Below are 21,362 nucleotides of genomic sequence, written 5' to 3'. Positions count from 1 at the left end.
TGTGAACAGTGAGTTTCTTAATCCCATTTAATTCCACTTTATCTGTGAATGTATCAGCCTTTGGCGTGTGCTCATTTCTTGGTGGGAGTTACAGTCAGTAGGAAGTGTACTGAGTAACAATGAACTGGTATATCTGCTACAACAATGATAAAGCTGTAAAGACGTTTGCAGTGTTTTTATAATGCTTCATTACCAGTGTGTTTGACCATGAACAGAAGAAGAATGAAGAAACTAGTGAACTATTTTCCTCATCTGAGACTAATAGCAGTGATTCTGATGTTAGGAAATAATTGCAGTAACTGCACAAGGTATTAGCAGGTACTTATACAAACTGGAAGTAGTGTTTGAATATACCATTTGCCAAGAATAATTGACATATAATGAAATGAAGTTACATTGCAAATTATTATTATTTTGAGGAGTGAGATTAACTAGAACTCTCTTCTTCTAATACTTTTCCTGAGTAGCCAGTAGTTATTTGATCAATAACAGAATTTTAAATGCCCTATTAAATTGCTTCACTAGATTGAGAGTAGATTTAGAAGTTAGCTATTAAATGTTTTCTCGTGTTTTTAGCCTTTTTGCTGTGATTCAGCAAAGTACTTAAGCACGTGTCTGTTGTTAAGCACATGAGTAGACCTATTAACTTCAGGGGGGCGACTCACATATTTAAGAATTTTGCTAAACTAGAACCCTTTTGAATATATATCATAAAATACAAATACTGAGCTTTTTAAAAACAGATTTTTGGTACTAATTTCATGTCTAATCTCACAAATGTTCTAGAATCGGATTGGAAGGGACCTTCAGAGGTCATCTATTGTAGTCCCCTGCATCAGTGTTAAGGTTCATCAGTGTCATCAGTGTTAAGGTTAAGCATTTCTGCAGTGACACCGCAGTCTTCAGGGGTTTAAAATTTAGCAACTAAATATTCATTTAATGAGGAAACTTTTCATTCAGATTTTTAACATGGCATATTTATGTTCATAAAATGTCATGTACATAAGTTTGACTAGGGGTGTTTGATTTTTGTTTTTGTGTTTTTGTTTTGTTAGAGCGGACATAACTAGGGAGTTCTTGATTATAGATTCTAAAGTGATACCAAAAAACAAAACCTCTAAAACAGCTGGATTAATTGAGGAGCATCATAGTAATATTTTAGTTTTCTTCATCTACACTGTGTTTTACTGAAATGGAATTGTCTCAACCAAACTATTGGAATGCTGCTATTATGTTGTAAAACTGTTATGTTTTTTCCCCCCTCCCAGTTATGCAATTCCCTGCTCTCTAGTTCTGGGTATGTGGTTTGCATAATCATAGTGTTGCCAGTTCTCATGATTTTATCATGAGTCTCACGATATTTGATGTGTTTCTTATAAGCCTAACTTCTAGGGCCAGGTATATACATGAGAATATCATTTTACTTTAAAAAGAAGTAAATTTCTAGCTCTCATTGTTGCAGAGGAAAGCTTGAAAACATGACTTGACTGTACTTTAAATGCAAAATATATAACTTTTTAAAAGAATTCATGATATTTAAGCCAATGTCTACCATCAATCTATCATTTTGATGGTGTGACTCATGGTTTTTGAACACTTGGGGTTGGCACTACTGTAATCCCTATATGTTTTTTTCTCAATAACCGCTGAGTACTTTATGTGAATCCCTATATTCTGACTGACAGTCATTAGTCAGTTAGATTAGAGGGATCACTGTAATTTTTTTTTTCTCTTGGAATGTGCTAGTCTCTTTACTCTGATTGGCTCTCATACTTGGAATTTTTAAGCTGTTGGACAGCAACAAATATACAACTTCAGCTTCCTTCTCTCTAACTTAAGCGGAATCCTGAAACAATAGGAATACCCCAAAAACCAAGCAGCCAACCAAACACAAAAGAGCATATGACTATGAACATGAAACAGCCAAAAAGAAAAGTGTTTTAGTAATGGGAAAAATAATTAAGAAAACTCTGTGAATAACTGCACCCTTTCCCTCCGTGTCAGAAAGGGAAACTTCAGGGTAACAGAAGTACGTTTGTGTTTATAGCAGAAAAATCCCAGCATCTCCTTCCTAAGTCTGTTTATGCGGCTGTTTGAAACTAAAATATATTATACTTTTTGTAGTGACAAGACTTTTGCTCATCTGGTGAAAGACAGATAAAGAAGATGTAGACAGAGGGATAATAGGAGTGGAGGAATACATTAATTTTGTTTTGGACAGGGAGGATTTCCCTATACTCTTGTAGGTATGGGGAATTCATACATTTGGGAAGTATTTCCTTCAAACCTGTCTCTTTGTTCACATCCATGGACTTCCCTCTATAGTGTCCTCCTGGTTCTCTCCACATCTCTCTCTCCAACCTTCTTACAATTAATTCCTTTCCTTCATCTTTTCTGTACTCCTCCCTCCAGCTTGTGTCCCCTCCCTTGATTCTACTGTTTGTCCTTTCTCTGTTCAGGCATGGTAGGCTGTAAGTTTACCTTCTCCCCTTCACTCCCTACCCGTACCAAGATGCTCTCTGCCTTGCCACTCAAGCCACCACTGAGTGGTTTCCTGTAGCATTGCTATGACAGCAGAGGCAGTAGCACTGGAAGGAGGAAGAGAGCAACTTAGTCCCTACAGGGCAAGGAGGCTTGCAGCCCAAGATGTAACTATTACCTCATAAACAAGAAAGTTATCCTTGTAATATCTTAGGCCACGTCTACACTACAAACTTACACCAGTATAACTACGTCGGTCAGGGGTGTGAAAAATCTGCAGCGAAGCAATTATACTGAGCTAACTCCGGGCATAGACAGCGCTATGGGAGGGCTTCTCCCATCGACATAGCAACAGCTGCCTCTCTCTGAGGTGGATTAACTATGCTGACAGGAGAAGCTCTCATTTTGGCGTAGTAGTGTCTTCACTAAAGTGCTACAGCAATGCAGCGTTTTAAGTGTAGACCTGCCCTTAGTGGTCAATACGAGGAGTTAATCTAAACTTCGTGTTGATTTGTGGATTAAAACGACACTTAGCGCCAGATTCTGCTCTCATTTACATTGGTGTAAATCCAGAGAAACTTCTTTGAAGACACTGGATTTACACTGGTGTAAATAAGATCAAAACCTGTTACTTAGTTTTGATGCATTACAGCAGTTTCTCTTATTATTGTTTACGTGTGATTGTAAAGAGCACCACTCCAGGGATGAGGGTGGTGATAGGCACTCTGCTGACAGGCTGAAAAATGACAGACAAAGATTTTGCAATCTGAAGGTTCAATTTTATTTTACACTAGTGACTGCATAATAGCAAGCATCTGACATTGCAACTACAATAGCTTAGCTGAGAGAGGAAAAAAATAATATTTTAAAAGCCAAGTTGTTTTTAGTTACAATAGAATGAAAAAGCTTTTACAACTTTCTCTGTCTTCATTTAAACTGAAAATATCACATTTTAGTATTAAATGAATGTGTATAGCTGATTTAGGAATGCTTGACAATAAGGAGGCATCATTTGAATACTGACAGCCTGGTTTTGTACCAGTTTTCACTGGGTTTCTCTGTACTTAAGTTTCTGTGCTAGTGGGTTTTACTTTATAAACAGTTTTTTTTTACATGCTTTGGGATAGATTATAAGTGATTAAAATTAGACATAAATTGGTAAAACTGACAGTAGACACTAGGGGAGGATGAGCTGTCACAGTAATTGTTGAAAGAAATTCAAGGCAGGAAAGATCTTTAGCCATCGTCCAACTTGCAGGATACATGTGGTACTTAAAATCCAGGCTATGTGAGAGTTAACAATGATCTAGTACAGTTTTTAATGAAAACGTCATGTACAATAAAAAGGGGTTTAGGTACTGTTGGAATTTTGCCAGGATTGTGTGTTGGTATGTCAAGAAAGAGTCTGCATTACCTCTTATGATGGGAGATCTAATTGAATAAAATGAGCTTTCCTATTTCTAGTATCTAACACTGTTTCTACATTACATTCTGCTTTGCTTATTGAGGGCACAGGATCATAGAAAAGTCTTATTTTTTCTTATATCAGTCCATCGTTTAGCTTTCTATTCAAAATTTACTACTAAGATATTCCACCTTGTCTCTTCCCTATTAACACTGCTTTCAGGGACAAAGATCTAGTTAATGGAGGGTGAGGACAGAAAATGTCTCTCTCTTCTCCATCTCTCCCTTTTGTATTTCTCTGTCTCTCTTTAGCCATTGAAAATGTAGGTCAAATTGCATCACCATAAAATAGAACAGTCAGAAAGGTGTTTGAAAAATGCTGACATCCTTAGCCTGGGGTGCATGCCACTGTCCTTTGTTTACATTGAGAACAGTGATGTACCTGTATAAGAACCAACATCTCTCTTCAGGTTAGTGGTATAACACCTAAATAATAAGTCATCTGAATATTATATTGCTAGTATATTATATACTACAAGGTAGTAATTTAAAAATGTACAAATTTTGATCTACAACAACTTAAAATAGTGATTAATAGCTATTTTAAAATCTTACATTTGTAGTAACCATAACTGTGTACTTTGAACAATCCACTATGTCTTTTACATGGAATGGAAGCTCAATAATACATTTTGTAAATTGTCTAATCATATGCTCTCTATTGTCTTGATTAAATACGCCCTCACTTGCAAAGTATGTGTGTGTGTATGTTTTAATTTTTTTAAGTACTCCTTGTTTGACATAATATGCTTTTCTCCTTTCCTTTTTTTTAAAATGGTGCATAAAGAGGTTTTTTTTTAACATTGTTGTCTGGAAAGTCATGGAATCTAGTAGTGTTTGCCTAACAGTCTTTTGTATAGGATACTTCAGGAGTTGTTGATATAAGAAGTTGTGATCAGCATTGAATATTCTTATAGCATCAAAAATAAAAACTATTATTTTTCACTTTTTCTGCAGTTATTCATAAATGAAATATTCCATAAAATGTAAAAATATTATTCTGTTGTCTTTATCTGCCCTAGCTGGCTCCTAATATTGTGTGTGTGCTGAACCTTCAAATTGTAGTTTAAATTATACCATAAGATACAGTACTTGAGAATATAAAGTAGACTTGCCTGTTTATGTGGGGAAACTGCAACCAAATTTTCATTCATTGTTTCCAAAATCATGTATTTTCCTAGTCTGTGTTTTACACTTACTTAAACAGCTGAAGCAAGTATGCAAAGACATCTTATTATAGCATTAACCTTACTGCCTACTCTTGAGTAAGATATAGAAATTAAAAGGAAAATTACTGAAGATGCAGCTGAAACCATTGGCAAAACTATATAATTGGCTGTTTGGGCAAAAACAATAAATTTGGACATGTATGCAATAATTATACAGAGAAAAAACAGCAGACAGAGAAGTAAAAACACTTTAAGTGAACTTTATTGTGAAGAATTTATTTGATAGGTTTTCATTACCAAAATTTTGAGATAGTTACAAAAAAGATTTTGATGGTCGTCTGTTGACTGTCAGATTTTAGTGGCAACAATCTGATTATCTGTAAAGATATTTATGGAAATGTTTAAGAAAAACTCTGATGTATTTTGAGGAAAAATCTTGTACCTTTCCACTGGGAATTCCATTGTGCTTTGTAACAATACATAGTAAATGTCCAAGTAATAATGGGAAGCATCTTCACAGTTTAGTATAAATTACAATACTATGGAATCATGAGTGTCTGAATCAAAGGTAAATCTCAAGATTCTGTCGTACTTTCCATTTGGGGGATCCATTTAAAACATTGTCCTTACATTTTGATTCTCTAATCTGTACATGTAAAAATGGATATTATATCTAAGGAGGAGGATAATAAATTATTGATTTTTTTTTTGTATTATTCATATTTTTAACTCCATCTTTGCACCTCTAGAGTTGTGTGGCTGCAGGGTGCTGATTCAGCCTCAAGAGATGCTTTGTCATACTCTTGGGCTACAGTAGTCCCTAAAGGACATCCAGCAGCCCTGAACAGCCATAGTTCATTGCACTGTGCTTATAGCTCCTTCATCCAACAGACCTCTTTTCCTGGCACACCCTTAGTCTGTGGGGAGCTGCTTGAGTCAAAAGGGCAACACCGGTGTTAGTAATGAGATCCAATTTCCAAGAAGAGATTCTGAGCTGGTGTTCCTCCTGAATGAAGATGGAACAAGTAATGAAGGTGCTTACAGACAAGTGGCCAATGGGATTTAAAACAGTACCTGAAACAGGAGCTGGAGACTTCACAAAAGGAATTTGCGGAGGGCAACAAAGATGATCAGGGGGCTGGGGCACATGACTTACGAGAAGAGGCTAAGAGAACTGGGCTTTAGTCTGCAGAAAAGAAGAGAGAGAGGGGATTTGTTAGCAGCCTTCAGCTATCTGAAGAGTGGTTCCAAAGAGGATGAAGCTCAGCTGTTCTCAGCGGTGGCAGATAATAGAACAAGGAGCAATGGTCTCAAGTTGCATTGGGGGAGGTCTAGGTTGGATATTAGGAAACACTATTTCACTAGGAGGGTCGTGAAGCATTGGAGTGGGTTACCTAGCGAGGTGGTGGAATCTCCACCCTTAGAGGTTTTTAAGGCCCAGCTTGACAAAGCCTTGGGTGGGATGATTTAGTTGCTGTTGGTCCTGCTTTGAGCAGGGGGTTGGACTAGATCAGCGGTTCTCAAAGCCAGTCCACCACTTGTTCAGGGAAAGTCCCTGATGGGCCAGGCTGGTCTGTTTACCTGCCACGTCCGCAGGTTCGGCCGATCGTATCTCCCACTGGCCACGGTTTGCCGCTCCAGGCCAGTGTGGGCTGCAGGAAGTGGTGTGGGCCGAGGGATGTGCTGGCCACCCTTCCCGCAGCCCCCATTGGCCTGGAGCAGTGAACCGCGGCCAGTGGGAGCTGTGATTGGCCAAACCTGCAGATACAGCAGGTAAACAAACCGGCCCGGACCACCAGGGGCTTTCCCTGAACAAGCAGTAGACTGGCTTTGAGAACCACTGGACTAGATGACCTCCTGATGTCTCTTCCAACCCTAATCTTCTATGATTCTGTTAATTAAATCAGCATCTGGAGGTAGCCAGAAAGGGCTCAGAGATGACTTGCAAATGGAGGTGAAATCTCTGGAGTAACAATTATACAGCGTCTGGACAGACTGAGATGACCAGCTGCGACACACCCAGGCTGGGATGATAAAATGGATTGATAAGGTGACCAGCAATCTGACTGCTACGGACCAGAAGTTCTTCCGTGAAATAGTGGTGTCTGAGCAAACTGTCTGATCTGGAACTTGCCAACTGAGAGAAGCTGAAGCAAGGACTTGCGGAGCTAAAAATTCAGCTACAGAAGGAAATCAGAGGGTCACCCTTTGTAGTGGAAGGCAGCACCTGGATGAGGAATTGGGGCAGCCAGGTGACTTGGGTAAGACCAGATGTTTATAACACTATTCTATCCCATTTGTTACCCACAGAGGCCCAGAGGGGTGAGGTCAGGCTGTCCTAACTCAGATAATTCAAAAGCCAGTATATAAGGGAAAAACTCTCTCTGAGAGGTTTATTTGGCTCAGTTCAACATTATAGTTCAAATGAATGGCTGGGATGAGGAACTGAAAAGGGGGTTATTGCACCCAACTTGAGTGGCCCAGCTTTGATTGTGCTGCAGAATTTACCCCCAGAAAAGAGATTGAGAGCTGGTCTGCACTGTAAGTCGATGTAACTTATGTCGCTCAGGGTGTGAAAAAGACACCCTGCTGATGGATGCAAGTTACAGCGACCTAAGTGCTGTCCACACTGGCACTATGTCAGTGAGAGATGATCTCCCACCGACATAGCTTCCGCCTCTTGTGGAGGTGGAATAATTATGCTGATGGGAAAGTGCTCTCCTGTCAGCATAGGTGCAGCTGTGCTGATCTAGCACTGAGTGTATACTTGCCCTGAGTTGTCCAGACCTGGTAGAAGCCCAGGAGATGCACTTTGGAGTTACCCATCAATCAGACCTAGCTAGGGCTCAGCTGAGATACAGAAGAGGGAAAGAAGAAACCCCACCTGAACTGGCAGAGGACCTGCGGAGACTGGTGTTCCTGGCGTACCCTAATACCACTGAGGCCCTTCAGGATACACGAGCAGTGGACCAATTTATGGATGCTTAGTTGGACTTGGACTTGCTGATCAAGATCTGCAAAAAAAAGGCCAAAGACGCTGTGAGAAGTGATGGAATTTGACACAGAACTGCAATCTTTCCTTGTAGCAGTGCGCCAGAGGTGGAAGCTGATCGCCATGAGCTCTGTAAGTACAGCTCTGCATCAAATATGTATGATGAATTAGGGGATTCTAGTCTGGCTCATGACCTTAATGTAATGATTAAAAAAATTGATGATAGTTTGTAAAACAAGGAAAATTGCCAGTAATGCAAAAATTAAAGGAAACAGTTCAGTTAAATGCTTGTATTGTGACAAAACTGGCCACAAATAGAAGGACTTGTATAAATTTATGACAGGTCAAGACAGACTGTTGCAAGTGTCTAGTGAAAACCTTGTCCCATTCAGGAGATGGGGGTACCCCAAACTGAGGGAGTAAAGTTTGGTGCAGATACTAGGATCAGCCCCAGTGTTTGTTTAGATCTGGGCAGTTGAATAATACAGAGAGTTTGGCTGTTGAATGTGTAATAGACACATTAGCGGTGATTGACACGGGCTCAAACATAACAAATGTTAAACAAGACGTGCAAAAAAGGCAAGGGAACCAGGGATCCAAAACTGCACCACCTAATTGGACTCAGATGGAGACAATGACTGGGGCAGGGCACTCATCCAAAATTTGGGAAAACTGGGTTGAAAGATTGCACCTCTGGAATTCAAACAAGAAATCGGTGTGGCTGAAATGGGGGTTGAGCTCAGAACTGGCTTGGATTCTGTTATGGCTAATAACTGTATAATCCAATGCCAGGAAAGATGTCTTACAAATTCAGTCTGTGGAAATGCCCTTTAAAGATATGGCCCAGGTGAGACAAATGGTTTGTAGGCAAGTGGTTTGCGGTGAATAAATTGTCCTGCCCCAGGCGGTAGAAACCATTATAACAGCTATATGCTATGGTAGCTTTTCAGCAAAGGAGTGGTGGGAAGTGGTTAAAACCTGTTTGGAGACCCAGGGTTTCAGGGAAACCTTAGCTGCCAGAGTTCTTGTGGGTCTGAAAGAAGAACTGATCCCTGTTTGTTTGCTGAATGTTTATGGCAAGTAGCAAATAACAAAGAAGGAAGATCATTTCATTTGTCAGTCGGGGACATTTTTTGTCAGCATTTTCAAAGTTGAAAAAGGGTTTTGGGACTGCTCCTCTCTTGGCTTATCTGTGTTTCAAACCCCTTTCATGTTAGACATAGATACTAGAGCTTACAGTTTCGGGGACAGGATTTCAGCTGCCTACCCCCAATACCTCTTTCTCTTCCCTCTTCCCCTCAATCTGAGAATGTATTTGTGGAAGTTGAGGCTGGAAAATTTGTTACAAAGATGAATCTCCCATTCAAACAGAATGTGCTAGGTCTGCCTCAGCCAACCAGTTCCACTGAAACAGTAGATATTGCTCAGGGGCTGGCTGATAGAAGTCCCTCGCTGGTAACTGAAGGGAAATCCCGGGAAAGAAAAGCCCAAAAGGGATTTGGGTAGGAGTAGCTTCTTTCATGGTGATGCAAACCTCTCCTGACAGAAGGATACTGTATACTTGTAAATAGTTAATCTTGTATCATTGGTAATTTATTTATATTCTATTTGGGATGAGTTATTGGGTGTCACCATTTTAGGCCTCATTGGGATGATTGGCAAAGCTGAGGTATGTGCTGTTTTTATGACCTGGGTGGTGCCTTGTTACGGATTGACTGGAAACCTTGTACAAACCAATGTGTGTGACCACATCCTTCATTTAATATAGTTGTAAGAGACAATTAAGGGGCCACTCCTAAAACAAGGGCTATTAGAGACTGCCCAGAAACTAGCACCAAATGGGTTGTTGTTCCAGTGGGTACCGTAAGAAGGTGTGTGTGGATGTGTGAGAACGTACACAAACTGAGAACAGACAAGAACATAGAGAATGGAGAGGGAAAGGCAACAAGCAAAAAAAAGCCAAGCAGTATCCCAGTGAGCATGGTGTAGCCCTAGAAAAAGCTAGAGTACTTTTGGGTCTGGAGTTGGCTAATGAGGCTTGGGGCTGTAAGCTAGGAAACTGCTCCTTTTATTCTTGGTTTCTCCTGCATTTGGAAAAGCAGGACTTGTACGCTCCTTGTAAATGAACAAGATTGCATCAAAGAAAATATCAGACTCCATCAGTTTCTAATTCCAACTGGAACATTCCCAGTGCCCTGAAATTTGACTGTCTGCTCGGTTTGAAAAGGGGCATCAGCAGTTTGGCTATCTTTAAATTTGAATTTCCATACTTTCAAATGTTAAAGTTTCTTAACTTTCAATTTCCTGGCTTTTTAATGTTTTTCATGGGCTTTTGGTTTGATTTTTATTAACTACAACTTTCTTGTAAAGATATTTCTCCTTAAACTGCTGTTATGTATTGTCTGGGATTTAGCTTTTGCTTTGGTGAATTGCAACATTACTCCTGTTTATTTTCTTTAACAGCAAATCTTTAAAGTTTTCCTTCAAGTTGCAGCCACACTTTTTTCCATTGACTTTTTCATGGGAGATGTATGGCTTAAAACCTGACATACTGTTTTGAAAATGTAGGGCTTGGTTCTTTGATCATGCTTCTCTTCTCTTTACATCTTTTCATTGGTTTTCCCCATCTCCATCGCAACAAGCCCCAAATGCTTTTCTCATATAAGGCCCATCATGGCTCATCTCCACCCACCCTGTCATTTCTTTTACACTTTTCTCTGTGAACTATGCCAATCTTGATTGCTCATTTGTAAAAGCTCCCAACAAGCACCATCTTACTTTCTTCCTTGCCACCTCTTATGCACAGAAGGTCTGAACTGCACATAAAAATCTGTAAAGCCACCACATTGTCCTCCTTCACATCCTTCCTTAAAACTCAACTCTGCTGTGATACTGACAAAAACTGATTAGTGGTTAGGTTGCTGCTTACCATGCTGTTTGTCATGCTATTTATAATAACCTCATTTCTGACTTCTGATCCCATAATATTTGTTTTATTTACCTCTTGACTTATACTTAGGGCAGGTCTACAGCACTGGGCTAAGTCGACCTAAGTTATGCAACACCAGCTACTTGAATAACATAGCTGGAGTTGATGTACCTTAGGTCGACTTATTGTGGTGTCTACACTGCGCTGGGTCAATGGGAGAAACTCTCCCATCAACTTACCTTATGCTTCTCATTCCAGTGGAGTAGCAGAGTCAATGGGAGAGTGATTGGCTGTCGATTTAGTGGGTCTTAACTAGACCCACTAAATTGACTCCCGGTGGATCGATTGCCACACGTTGATTCCGCTATAAGTAGAGACAAGCCCATAGATTGTACACTCTTTGGGAGATAGACTTTTTGGTTCGTATTTGCATAGTGCCTAGCACAATGAGCATGGGCTTTCTAAGCGCTACCGCAATATAAATGATATAGCTACTCTTTTCTACATGGAAGTGTGTGGGTTATTGATGAAGGAAGCAGAAGGCAAAAAGTCTCTGCTCCACAGAACATTTTGAAAGGTAATACAGTTTCTGGCTACATTACTTTTTCTTTTTTGCCTGCCTAGGCAACCGTCCACATAGAGTAGAGGAGATCTACATGCAGAGGGTTCTTTGTTTCCTAATAAAATTCTGTTTATATTGTGATAGTACCAGAGGGCCCAGCATCCGACAAAGTGGGTATTCACCCACGAAAGCTCATGTTCCAATACATCTGTTAATCTATAAGGTGCCATAGGACTCTCTGCTGCTTTTACAGATCCAGACTAACATGGCTACCTCTCTGATACTTGACAGCCTAATAGTGTTAGGCAGTGTACAAATACAAACCAAAAAGGCTGGCCTAGCAGATGGTAGAGAAAAAAGTAATATTGTAGGTGCCTATATTACCTTTTACAGTGGGAACCAGAGAGGATTACTAGTAGTTAGCTTTCTCTGTAAGTAGCTACTTAGAGAAAATTAAAACAAAACAAGTGTGTCAATGCAGAGGTTTGCACTGGTTTAATTAACTGGTTTAAAAACAGATTAATATAGATAAGGCGTTAATATGCTTCTCTCTCTGTGGTAAAATAATGAACAATGTTGCATGTAAATTATCACCATGGGGCACCTGAGTTACATGCCACAGTGGTAAAAACACTGTTGGCCAGTGTACATAAACGGATGGCCCTTCTTTGCTACCGTTGGTGGAGCTGCACTGTGGAGGGAAAAAAGTCTAGTGTAAAAATAGTTGCTAAGGCCCTGAACCTGTAGACCAGGGGTTCTCAAACCTCAGGGGGTCACAAGGTTATTACACGGGGGAGTCGCAAGCTGTCAGTCTCCACCCCAAACCCTGCTTTGCATCCAGCATTTATAATGGTGTTAAATATATTTAAAAGTGTTTTTAATTTATAAGGGGGGGTCGCACTCGAAGGCTAGCTATGTGAAAGGGGTCACCAGTACAAAAGTTTGAGAACCACTGCTGTAGACACATAGGAGCAGATTCTGAATATGAGTCCATACCAATGCACCTATTTGCAAGATTAGAATCTAAATTAGATACAGACATTTTTAGTCTAAATTAATATTACTACTGGCATGATGGTTGAGACTTGAATTGGTGCATTTTTTAAATAAATATTAGTTCTGAAATTGATGGGCTATCATTGAAAGACCTGTTGTGCATGTTATGTTGAATTGCATTCTCTGTTTACAATATATATTAACATTTAAGTTCACTGTAAAAACTAAATAATCTCTGGTGTAAAATAGGTAAAATGCATTGTTTTAGCACTTAAATATTTCAAGGCAAAAATTGCAATTATAGAATGTCAGTTAAATAAGATTGCACATTTCCTATTATTGTAGTAGTCATATGTTTTTGTTTCATTTCAGAGTTAAACGACTGTAAGTCAGAGAGAGCTTCCACAATCCAAACAGATGACGATCAATTCATAAATCAACCCAGAGTTTTACCACACTTTAAAGGTACTGTGACATACTTACCTATATATTTTTTCTTAAACATCGTATTCTCATAGTTCAGATGTGAGAAACATGAAGAACAGGATATTCACAGGGTTGCAAAGCAAGACTAAAGTGCTACCAGAGGCAGCTTGGTGATGTTTTGATAAGATGCAGGTGTTAAATGCAGGTTTCAGTGGAAAGTAAAGAAACCTTCCAAACAGCCAGAATAAGCTCTCTGTGCATATCAGTCAAACCTCAAACATTCAGTCAAACTTCATTTATCTGAATGAGATGGGAGATATGAAAGTAACTTGAATGAGTTGAGTTTTGTGTTAGAAGAGTCTTTATCTATGTGTTTGACGTACTTTGGGAGATACATTTTTTGTTTTTGTTTTTTCTTTTGATAATCAAATTTCAATTTTATCTATATTTACATAGTCTTGGGTAAAACAGCATTATATTATGATGGGGTGCAAAATTCCTTGAGCTAGTATAATGATGCAGTTTCTTCCTCTGGTCTCCCTTACATTTCTCTCTCCTTTACCCCTTCAATTATGTTTTACTTGTTTGTGTCTATTTTTCTTTTGATATGGTGAAACAACTTAAAAATATAATAGATTTGTTCTATTTGCCTTTTATGCACAAATTTGAAGAGCCGAGACTACTTTAGTTAATTTTTCCTGTGCAAACCAGCTTTTTTATGCTTTTAAAATAGATTATTATAGAAAGTGCCATAAAGTTAGCAGGGAGCTGGTCTGCAAAACTGAAGAAAGAGAACTCATTTGAATGGCAGAGATAATCTGGGGAAGAGTGAGGAATGTTTGTCACAGTATGGCTTTTTACTGATATCTTCTCTTGAGCAGCTCAGCTAAAACTAGTATTTTTTTCTTTTAAAACCTATATTGAAACTTTTTACTTGGAAATTGTAATTACATCAAGTCAGGTGCCATTTGAAAGGAAGAAAACACTGTAAAAGTATTATTGGTGGACCCACATTGCAGGGTCGTATGATTTTTGGCATGTGAAATTAAAAGTATAGATTTATGGCTCAGCAGTTTACTTTCACTTCAGAGCACAACAGTTAGGACTTGGTGTGCTGCTTGGCACAGTTTAGACCTAACTTAAGCACATATCAAGTGAACCTAAGCCTTTGTGCCACACAGCAGAGACCAGGAATACTGCTTGTATAGGTAATTAAATTCCTTTTGATGAATTGAATAACTTTCAAGCACTACATTCATACAGGGTTACTGGAATATCTGACTATGCCAGAAGGATACATCAGTCAATATTAATACAGTAATCTACTGTATGCTTGATATTAGCAATTTTATATCAACAGAACAACAGAAGAAAAGTGAGGATTTTTCCTTTTTGGCTTATCTTCCTTGCATATTGTAGGATTTTAAAAACAGATAGCTGAAGAAGCCAGTAATGTAAAGTGTGGGGTGCATTGGGCCTGCACTTTGTGTAGTCATTTACATTAGTGCAAAGTGAATGTAGATTGCAGAATGGTTTTAAAGGCTGTCCTATCAGAATAGTAGCGTTTTACACTGACTTTACATTTTAGTGTAAATTACAGCACTGTGTACAGGGCAATGGAGAATATTTTATTTTTATTTTTCCTTTATTTGTTTATACATGCGCAATTGCATACTAAATGCACCATTAGGGAAACTTACTTTAAATATTTTCACCCCAATTTAGCAGAGGTGGGTGGGAAGTGGTTGTCCAACACAAGGAATATTTTCAAGATTGTGGAAAGTTTTCCCATCTCAAAAGCCAAAGTCCTGGATTTTTAAAGGTACTTAGGTGTTTCTGCTCACAGTGTCACAAGACATAACTGATTTAGGAGCCTAAATCTTATCTTCAGTAGGGATTTAGAGTTTAAAGTGTGTGAATCTGTTTTGAAAATAGATTAATAGATTCCAAGGCCAGAAAGGACCATTATGATAATCTAGTCTGACCTCCTATATAACACAGGCCATAAATAATTCTTGGAGCAGATCTTGTAGAAAAACAGCCAATTTTGATTTTAAAATCATCAGTGATGGAGAATTCACCATGTTCCAGTGGCTAATTACTCTCACTTTTAAAATATGCATATTATTTCCAGTCTGAATATATCTAGCTCCAGCCACTGGATTGCTTTATACTTCTCTTGGCTAGATTGAAAAACCTACTATTAAATGTTTGTTCCCAATGTAGATACATATAATCTGTAGTCTGGGATAGGTTGTAATCAAATCATCCTTTAATCTTCTGTTAAGATAAATAAAATGATCTCCTTGGTTCTATTACTATCAGTCATGTTTTCTGATCTTCTAATCATTCTCATGGCTCCTCTGTGAACCTTCTCCAGTTTATCAGCATCCTTTAGGAACTGTTGGCCCCAGAACCAGACACTCTATTCCAACAGTGGTCACTCCTGTATCAACTACAAAGCTAAAATAACCTCTGTACTCCTACTTGAGATTCCCCTTTTTATTCATCCAAGGATCGCATTAGCTCTTTTGGCCACAGTGTCACATTGGGAGCTCATGTTCAGCTGATTATCCACCACAACCCCCAAAACTTTTTCAGAATCTCTGCTTCCCAGGAGAGAGTCCCTCATCTTGTAAGTATGGCCTACATTCTTTATTCCTAGATGCATATATTTACATTTAGCCATTTTAAAATGCAGATTGTTTGCCTGCTCCAAGTTTACTAAGTGATTCCAAATTGCTCTGAATCAGTGACCTGACCTCTTCATTGTTTACCACTTCCCCAATTTATGTGTCGTCCGCAAACTTTATCAGTGGTGATATTATATTTTCTTCCAGGTCATTGATAAAAATGTTAAATAGCATAGGGCAAAAGATTGACCCCTGCAGACCCCTTTGGAAATATACTTGCTTGATGAGGACTCCCCGTTTACAGTTACTTTTTAAGACATCAGTTAGTCAGTTTTTAATTCATCGAATGTGTACCTTGTTTTGTAATCAAAATGTCATGTAATACCAAGTCAACATCTTACAGAAGTCTAAATATATTATATCAATGCTACTACCCTTATCAACCAAACTTGTAATTTCATTTAAAAAAAAAAAAGTTAGTTTGACAGGATCTATTTTCCATTAACCCATAGTGATCAGTATTAATTGTATTGCACTCTTTTAATTCTTTATTAGAGTCCCATATCAGTTGCTCCATTATCTTGCTCGGAATCAGTGTCTGGCTGATGAGCCTGTAACTAACTAAGGTCATCTTGTTTACCCTTTTAAAAAATTGGCACATTAGTTTTTTTCCATTCTTCTGGAACTTCTCCAGTGTTCCTGGACTGATTGAAAGCAACATTTAACTGTGCAGTGAACTCCTCGGCCAGCTCTTTTAAAACTTTTGGATGCAAGTTTTGTGGCCCTTCTGATTTAAAAATGTTGAATGTTAGCAGCTTGTGCTTAATAACATTCAGAGATACTAGTTGGATAGAAAGAGTGTTTGTTTTTATCACATACAATGAGAGTGTATCATCTGTTTCCGCTCCCCGCCCCCTATATAGAACAGAAATAGTTATTGAATGCTTTTGCCTTTTCTGCATTGTTGGTCCATATAGTATTGGACCAATACCATTGTCAGGATTCTTTTTGTTACTAAGATAGTTAAAAAACTCTGTCCTTAGCTCCATTAGCAATAGACTTCTACTTGTGTCCCTTGGCTTCTGTTATCATTTTTTTTACAATTCCTATCTTGTGATTTACATTCATTACTATCAATTTCCCCTTTCTTCCATCTGTTATATATTACCTTTTTATTTTTTTACAGCTGCATTCACTTCCCTTCTAAACCAGATCATTTTTTAAATCAGTACAATCTTCCTCGATTGTGGCTTTTCGTGTATTTAGTAAGGGATTCTTAAATTATGCCCAATTATCATTCACAGTTATTCTGATTAAGTTCTTTCTGCCAGCTGATTTGGCTCATAATTATTTTCAGCTTTGCGAAATTGGCCCTTTATCAAGTCATGATCACTTGTAACTAAACTATCGTTAATTTTTTAGTTCTGTGATCAATTCCTCTTTATCTGTTAGGACAAGGTCTAATAAAGAATTCTCCCATGTTGATTGCAACAGTTTGTGAGTTAGGAAATTGGTATCTATATGTTTAGAAATTCCAAGGCGCAGTTTATTTCCCTATACATTATAGGTAGGCCAGTAAGGAGGTCCTCATCCTGTTCCCAAGTGTGATTTGGTGATCTGTAGCAGACACCAACTAATACCCCGTGTTGTGCTTTATCTGTTAGAACATAAGAATTCAAGATCATTTTCTTCTGAGTTTTATCAGTGACTCAGAAACAGGTAATGCCATTTCTGACATAGTGCCACCATCCTTCCCCTTTTGCCCATTCGATCCTTCCTAAATAAGTTCTAATGATTGATTTTAACATTCTAATCATGTGAATCATCCCACCAGGTTTCAATAATGCCAACTAGACTAAATTTATGCTCAGAACTGAGCAATTCTAATTCCTTTTGTTTTGTTACCCAGGCTTCTAGCATTGGTGTATAGGCAATTCAGAAATTTCTTCTCTTTATGTCTTTTGGTTCCTTGATTAATTTTGTTCTTGGCATCTCGATTTTTGCTGCGTGCTCATATCTTACCTCTTTTTACCCTCCCCTTTTGCTATTCGTTTAACACTATCCTGACTGCTCTTGCCAGCCTGTCCCTGAGAAGATTGGTCTCCCTTCTACTGAGGTGGAAGCCATCCAAACTATAGAGCTTCCTCTTCCCATAGAAGGTGCACCACTGTTCCACAAAAACAAAATTCTCCACTGCTTACCTCGTCAGTGATTCACTTCTGGAATCTTCTGCCTTCTTCTTTTGCTTGTGGAAAGGAAGAGATTTAGATTCTTAAATCAGACAGACATGATGCTGAGCGCAGCAACCCCTAAATGCCTTTGAAAGAGTCTTGGGCCTCTGAGTTTTTTGTACACTAAAATCCCACAATGTTTTGTTTTGAAAACCTGCTCCCTGGGTGTGGCTACCTGCCTGGTGGGCCCCAAGAAGCCCTGGCAGGTGCTGTCTGAAATTGACATACTCTGCTGCTAGCCACTGTAGAGCTGGGCGAATAACTGAATTTTCAGTTCATACATTTAAAAAAAAAATTTTGCTTCAGGTCGAACCAAATCCAAAACTTGTGAAAAATTTTGCCAAATCAAAAAAATTAGTCTGTTTAGGGGCTAACAAAACATGTTTCATTTGCCCTGAAATGGATTTCTTCAGGCATTTGTAAAGGGTAGATTCCAGAAGAGGTGACTTCCATTGTAACCTTTAGCCTAGTGATTGCAAAACTTACTTGGTATGATTTGGGCTTCAGTTCCCCCCTTTACCTGATGTGGAGAAGAGATTTGAACTTGGGTCTCCCACATTTCAGGGAAGTGTCCTGATCTCCGGGGTATAGAATCATTCTCACTTGTAGCTAGATTGTAGAGCTCAGGGACTTAAATGTGGAGTAGACTAAGGGTATGTCTATACTTAAAATGCCACAGCTGTAGCTGCTCCGCTGTAGCGCTTCAGCATAGACATTCAGTACAGCAACAGGAGCGATTCTTCCATTGCTCTCATTAATCCACCTTCCTGAGAGGTGACAGCTAGACTGACAGAAGAATTCTTCTGTCAAGCTAGCACTGTCTACACTGGAGGCTAGATTGGCATAGCTATGTCTCTGAGATGTGGATTTTTCACACCCCTGAGAAATGTAGCTATGCTGATGTACATTTTCAGTGTAGACCAGCCCTTGGAATTTCTTTGAGTCAGGGGTGCAAAACCTTTTTGGAATTTGTGTCTCAAGTAAGAGTAAGAAAATTGTAGGGAAAGGCTCCATATCTAACTGGTCAAATAATCACCTAAAAAAGAATTTTGGGAGTAAGCAGACTCTGCAAGGAAGAAGGGATTGATCATCAAAGGAAACTATGCCTTGGAGGTCAGAAAGTATAGGAAGAAAGTGAGAATTGCCAAAGTCAAGGAATTCCTTGCAAAGGAAATTAAAACAAATAATAAAAGGATCCTTAACCATATAAATAAAAAGAGACTAAGTAAATAAGTGGAGCCCCTAAGCAGTGAGGATGCAGTAAAAATTAAGGATAATTAATACTTTGCCTCAGTAAAGGTGATAATGTAGATCATGGGGGCAAAGACAAGATGGCAAATGGGAGTGAGTGTATAGAAATGGAAATTACTACATCCATGTTGGAAGCAAAACTCAAAGAGCTTAATGCGCTCAAATCAGGAGGTTCAGATATACCAAAAGGTCCCAGAATATCGAAAGAACTGCCACATGAAATTGCAAGTCTGGTAGCAAGGATTTTTAATAAATCTATCAAATTGGGGGGTGGTACTGTATGACTGGAGGGTAGTAAATATAATGCCTTAGGAGACAAAAAGTGATCCAGTCAACTGCAGATTTGTTACTCACCTCAATAGTATGCAAAACTTTAGAATAAACTTTGAGGGAAAGAATAATTAAAGACATGGAACTAAATGGAAAATCAGATAAAATGCAACATTGATTTACCTAAGGTAGATCGTGCCAGACTAACATGATGTTTTGCTTTGATGAGATAAAAGATTTTTTAGACGAGGGGAAGTGGTAGATCTACTCTATCTGGACTTCATTTAAGCATTTGACATGGTATCAGATGGTTAATCATTAGTTAAGGTGGAGAAGATAGGGATTGGTACAAGAATTGTAAGGTGGATACAGAACTGGCTAAAGGGGAGATGACAAAGGGTTGTGCTGAAAGGAAACCTGCAAGGCTGCAAAGAGGTTACTGCAAGAGTTCCTCAAAGATGAGTCTTGGGACTGATCTTGCTTAATATTTTCATTAATGGTTTTGGCACACAAAGTATGGTAATGAAATTTGCAAATGTCATAAAGTTGGTAGGCATCATCAATACAAAGGGGAACTGGAATATTATACTGGAAGAATTGGATGCTTGCGGGGGGGGGGGGGGAATGTCAAAGAAACCCACCACAGTAGCATTTAACTTCAAAAAAAGGAACTACACAAAAATGAGAGAGCTAGTTATACGGAAATTAGAAGAAAAAGTCACAAGGGTGAAATGCTTGCAAACTGCATGGAAACTATATAAAAATATCATAGAAGAGGCTCAAACTAAATGTATACCCCAACTATTTAAAAAAATTGGTAAGAGGACCAAAAAAGTCAGCATGGCTAAACCGCAGAGTAAAAGAGGGCAGGTAGAGGCAAAAAAGGCATCTTTTAAAAATTGAAAGTCAGATCCGAATGAGGAATATAGGAAGGAACATAAGCTCTGTCAAATCAAGTGTAAAAGTATAATAAGGCAGGTCAGGAAGGAGTTTGAAGAGCAAATAGCTAAGGACAAAAAAATCTAATAGCACATTTTATTTTAAGTACATCAGAAGCATGAAGCCTATCAAACAGTCAGTGGGGCCACTGGACGATCAAGGTGCTAAAGGAACACTTAAAGTCAAGGCCATTGTGTAGACTAAATGAATTCTTTGAAACAGTCTTCGTTGTAGAGGATGTGAGGGAGAAATCCGCACTCAAGTCATTCTTTTTTAGGTGACAAATCTGAGGAACTATCCCCAGAGTAAGGTATCCGTAGAGGCGGTTTTAGAATAAATTGAAGGAGGTTCTGAAAGAACTGTTAATTTTAAATTGCAGAACTACTAGCTCTGGTATGTAACCTATCACTTAAATCAGCGCCTGTGCCAGATGACTGGAGGATAGCTAATGTAATGCCGATTTTTAAAAAGGGCTTCAGAGGTGATCCTTGAAATTACAGGCTGGTGAGTCTAATTATACATACAAAATCATAGGTTTTAAATTAGCTGCTGCCACTCAAGAAAGAGATTTTGGAGTCATCGTGGATAGTTCTTCTTCGAGTGCTTGCTCATATCCATTCCAGTTAGGTGTGTGCGCGCCGCGTGCACGTTCGTCGGAAGATTTTTACCCTAGCAACACTCGGTGGGTCGGCAGGGCGCCCCCTGGAGTGGCGCCGCTATGGTGCCGGATATATACCCCTGCATCGACCAGCCGCCCCGTTCCTCTTACCGCCCGTGCTCGGTCGTCATGGAGGGACGTGAGGCGCAGCTTTAGTGATCCGTCTACCTAATCTTGTTTGTAATACAGTCTTATTCCTTATACGTTTCTTTAATTTAAGTTTAATGTACTTCAGCGGGGTTCGGGGAGAAGCCTTCCTGCAACCGCTGTGCCTAGCCCAATGCCCGCTACACCGCGTATTTATGTCCGTGCTGCCGCCTCCGGCCGTTCCTGACAGGGAAATCATTCCTCTCTCTTAGTT

The 21,362-nt window shown here is 39.0% G+C and overlaps 1 protein-coding gene across 2 annotated transcripts in view; it reads left to right on the top strand.

Moving 5' to 3' along the window:
• The window catches only part of ATXN7 (ataxin 7), a 142,900-nt gene that overhangs the window by 17,944 nt on the left and 103,594 nt on the right, over positions 1-21,362 (top strand). For both annotated transcript variants that reach the window (XM_032801044.2, XM_032801046.2), the window contains exon 2: positions 12,966-13,058. The gene's annotated coding sequence lies outside the window, so the exon portion shown is untranslated. The remainder of the gene's footprint in view (positions 1-12,965; positions 13,059-21,362) is intronic.

Source organism: Chelonoidis abingdonii, chromosome 17 (assembly GCF_003597395.2).
Source record: "Chelonoidis abingdonii isolate Lonesome George chromosome 17, CheloAbing_2.0, whole genome shotgun sequence".
Lineage (NCBI taxonomy): Eukaryota > Metazoa > Chordata > Testudines > Testudinidae > Chelonoidis > Chelonoidis abingdonii.
Note: the sequence above shows the minus strand (reverse complement) of the source record. Positions and strands in the feature narration are given on the sequence as shown.